This window comes from Mus caroli, chromosome 6 (assembly GCF_900094665.2).
Source record: "Mus caroli chromosome 6, CAROLI_EIJ_v1.1, whole genome shotgun sequence".
NCBI classification, from domain to species: Eukaryota; Metazoa; Chordata; class Mammalia; order Rodentia; family Muridae; genus Mus; species Mus caroli.
Genome location: NC_034575.1, coordinates 116,594,525 through 116,598,985, shown reverse-complemented (window position 1 = coordinate 116,598,985; position 4,461 = coordinate 116,594,525). Strand labels below are relative to the sequence as shown.

Here is a 4,461-nt window from a genome sequence, read left to right as displayed (position 1 = left end):
CAAGCTATAAAGATACATGTGTATGAAAATCTTAATTTTGCATGACACATTTTTAAATATAAGCCACTAAGAGGTAAATAAATGTTATGTATGTATAGTTGGCAAGGCACTCTCAAACTTATTCAAACAAAGATCTGTAAAAAGTTACACAAAGTTTCCTGGAGTGTGCTATGAGGTTTACAGTGACCCAGTATTTCCACATGCAGGTCATGAAGAGGAACAGGAAGTACTCGTTGCCATAGAAACAGCCAATGAGCACCTTGCAGAATGCATCCCAGTGGATCTAGTAGTTGAAGTGTAGGTGGTAGAAGATAAGATATACACAGGGAAACAGATGACAGAAGCTCTACCAGGCCAGGTAGGCCATGAAAATCATGGCCGGGTGGGTGGGTAACGGTTGTTCAGAAAAGGGAGCTCCTGAGAGCCATGTTGTTTCTGGGCAAACCAGTATGATGGTGTAGACAACTGGAAGAAAGAGTGGTGAAAACTCACCAAAGAGGATGCCTCCCATCAGCAGCCACACTCTGACTCCACATCTTTGCAGCAGCCCCAATCCCAGACCAGTTTATAATCTGTCATCTCTGGTTCAACACTTGGAGAGCACTNTGTCCCTGNCTCCTAACAGGAGCCTGGGTGTGCTTGTCCAGGCAGGGTCTGTTTCCNTTTGAGGGACTGTTTGCTGTTAGCTGCTTCAGCCTCATGCTAGTTACAGATCTGCCTCATCTTGCTTTAATTGTGACAGGTGATATGCATCTAGAAGTTTATATGTTTCTTGTAAATTTTCCAACCTCAGAAAGCATGGGATTTCTTGGGTATTTCCTTATGATTTTCTAACTTATTGGTATCATTTTAATATCTCAATTTTGATATCTACATTTATTAACTTGGGCTTTCTCTTTCTTTTGGTTCGTTTGGCTACGGATGTACCAATCTTATTTAACTTTTCGAAGTATCTTCATTTCATGATTCTTAGTGTTGTTTTTCATTTTTATTTCCTATCTGCCCTGATCTTAGTATCTCTCCCCACCTACCTACTGCCTTGGGTTCAGTTTGATCTTGCTTTTCCAAGGCTTTAACATATGCCATTAAGTTATTTGTTTGGGTTTCTCTGATCCTTTTTTTTTTTTTTTTTTAATGTGGGTACTTAGAACTATAAGCTTTGCTCTTAGGACTGCACAGACTCTGGTCTGCTGTAATCATTTAATTCTCTGTTTCTTCAGTGACCCTTTGCCATCCAATAATGTGATGTTACTCTGCATGCATTTGTGTTTTCTTTGGTTTCTTGTTAATAGCTGCCTTCATTCCACTGTGGTGAGACAGATACAATATTATTTCAATTTTCTTATGTCTGGGAAGACTTGTTTTGTGTCCTAAGATACATTCTACTTTGGAGAAAGCTNGTGGGCTCCTGTNAACGTGTATTCTTTAGTGTTTGGGGAGAATGCTAAGCAAGTGTCTATTACAGCCTCCAATCATTACCTAATCCAGCGTATCATATCTCTGTTTACTTTTCTGCTTAGAGGATCAAGATATGGGCAGCTTGAGCCTCCCACCTTACCACGTTAGGTTTAACCTAATAGTATTTGTTTTAGGAAATCGGATGAAACTGTGTTTGGCGCACATACGTTTAGAAAGATAATACCTTGTAATGCGTTGTTCATTAAAGAATATGAAGTGGCCTTCCTTAAACTCCGATTAGAACAGCTGTGCCTGTTTGTTTCCTAGTTTCTATATGNCTGGGAATACTTTTTAAAATCCTTTACCTGGAAGGTGATATCTGCATTTGATGGTGAAGTGTATATCTCAGAGGCAGCAAAAAAGATGGATTCTGTTGTCTAACCAAATCCGCTAGTCTGTATCTTTCCATTGAGGAAATTTGTATCAATAATAATCAGAGTTGTTACGGAAAGATGTGTATTTATTCTTGTCACTTTTTCCTGTTCTTGTGGCATTTTCTCAGACGTCTTTCTGTTACTGTTCTGGCTCTGTTGTTTGGTTTTTTCTTCTCCTGTAACCTCTTACGNGTGTATATCCTTCTCAGTATAGCACATTCCATCCAGTGCTCTCTGTAGAGATGGCTTAGCTGTTGTAAATTCCTTTGATCTGTTCTTATCATGGAAAATGTTTATCCATCCTCTAATTATGATGGAGTGTCTTGCTAGGTATAACATCCTGATTACCACTTGTNGTCATTGAGAACTTGAAAACCATCTTTCCAAGCTTCCTGGCCTTAAAAGTTTCTATCAGAGAATTAGCTTTTATTTGCGTTGGCCTGCTTTTATGCACGACTCGGCCCTCCTCTCTCTCGGTTTTTAATGTGCTTTTCTTTTTCTATGTTCTTAGGGTTTTAACTACAATATGCTGTGAAGAGATTTTTCTTCTCTTGTATATTTTACATTTCATCTGTGTCCTGTACCTGGAAGGAGATCCCTTCCCCTAGAGTTGAGAACTTTTCTTCTCTGATAATTTGGCCTTTTCAAGGTACCCCCACAAAGTCCCAAAGTCCCAGCTCATTCATTTTTAAAAATCTCTTCTTTATTTCATTCAGCTATTTGTATTTGGCTTTGTTTGTTTGTTTGATTGGGTTTTTTTNNTTNNTTNNTTNNTTTTTTGTTTATTTTTTAGTACATCCATGTCTATTATGAGTTATTTAAACACATTTATAGTTGTCCTTTTGAACTTTTTTCTGGAAGTTCTTCCTAGTGGTCCTCGTTAGAGGCCATTGAGGTGGCAGTGGTAATTTTTGGAGGAGACAGGTCACTTTGGATTTTGTGTTGCTTATATTTATGAACCAAGGCTTACATGTCTGGAGTCAGTTTATTGGTTGGATTTTCCTTTTTCTGTCTTTAAAAAAANATCCTTTGAGAGTTTCACATTTGCATTGCCTTATTCTTCTGTTGCTGTGCCGAGACGCCAAGGCCAGGGCAACTCTTATAGAAGAAAGTGTGTGGTTGGGGCTGGCTTTGGGTTTTAGAGAGTTAGTCCATTACCATCATGGCAGGGATGGTGCTGGAGAAGTAGCTGAGAGCTTCATCCTAAGCCACAGACAGCCGCAGAGAGAGGGACAGTGGGCCTGGCATGGACTTTTAAAACCTCGAAGCCCACCCCCAGGAATGCACCTCTTCCAACAAGAATACACTTACTCCAACAAAGCCATACCGCCTAATCCTTCCAAACAGTCCATCAACTAGAGACTACGGGTGCAAATATGAGTCTATTGGGGATATGCTTATTCAAACCAGCACGTGCGTACAATATGTCTTGATCATACCCACCTCTCACTTCTCCCGCTAACAACACCCCTCCCCCCAGGTTCCTTTCTTCATAGCTCCTTTGTTGTTGTTGTTGTTGTTTTAAATCAAGTAAGGCATGAAAAATACGGTTTCTGTGAAGCTTATCATGGACCCCTACATGGAGAAGCTAACATGGTATCCACCTTGAATTTGTGTGAACTTAGGCAGAGCTGAGAGGCAGGAGCAGGATAGCAGTGACTGAGTTACTGTGGTGTGGCTGGACTAGGGACATGGAGATAAACATTTTTAGTATCTTAGCTAGTCCTGGTCCCATTGTAAACCTTCTCTTTTGGGAGTGCCCCAGATTCCTGGATCAGGGTCAAGTCCTAGCCCTGGCTGGAAGGTCTTCATATACTCTTTATGGAAAGCATAGTGCAAAATCAGAATGTTCTGAGACTAAGCTATAATGACCAGCACCATATAAAATCAGCATACAAAAACCAGTAGGTTTTGTATATACCAATAATGAATAGAAAGACTCCACATCCATGAATTTACAGAATAAATATTGCGAAAATGGATGTACTCCTAAAACAATGTACTGATTCAATGCAACCTTTATCAAAATACTACTAATAATGTTCTTTACAAATATAAGGAAATAGTCATATAACTCATATAGAAGCATCCCAAACAGCCAAAACAATCCCGACAGAAAGCTGTGTTAGAAGCGTCATAAGACCTGATCTTAAATTACACTACACAGTCATGGTATCAAAATCTGTACAGTATGGACTGGAACAGCCACACAGATCCAAGGAGGAGAACAGAAGACCCAGAGGAAGCCTCTCAGCTGAAGACACCTGGCTTTTGGCAAAGGTGCAGAAGCACCTAGAGGAGAGATGGCTTCNTCAGTGAGCAGTGCTCAGACAACAGAATATCCCCAGGCAACGGAATGAAATCAGACACCTACCTCTCAGTCTCTACAAAAGCCAACTCAAAGCAGATCGAAGACTTTACTATGAGACCACTAGGTAGAAATACCTTGATACATAAGCACAAACTTCCCAAATAGGACTGCAACATCTCCAGAAATTAAAGCAGATCTGCATGAAATTAAAAATAGATTATCCAGAGCAAAAGCCAAAATTAACAGAATTAACAGAGAGCCTTCAGAATGGGGGAAAGCATCCACTAGGGGATTAATATACATGTAATATATAAATAA

General features: G+C 39.8%; 1 long non-coding RNA gene across 1 annotated transcript in view; it reads left to right on the top strand.

The window, feature by feature from the left end:
- Window positions 1–279: 279 nt before the first annotated feature.
- The window catches only part of LOC110295546, a 6,435-nt gene continuing 2,253 nt past the window's right edge, over window positions 280–4,461 (top strand). Inside the window, exon 1 of the long non-coding RNA XR_002378094.1 lies at window positions 280–358. This is a non-coding gene — a long non-coding RNA (uncharacterized LOC110295546). The remainder of the gene's footprint in view (window positions 359–4,461) is intronic.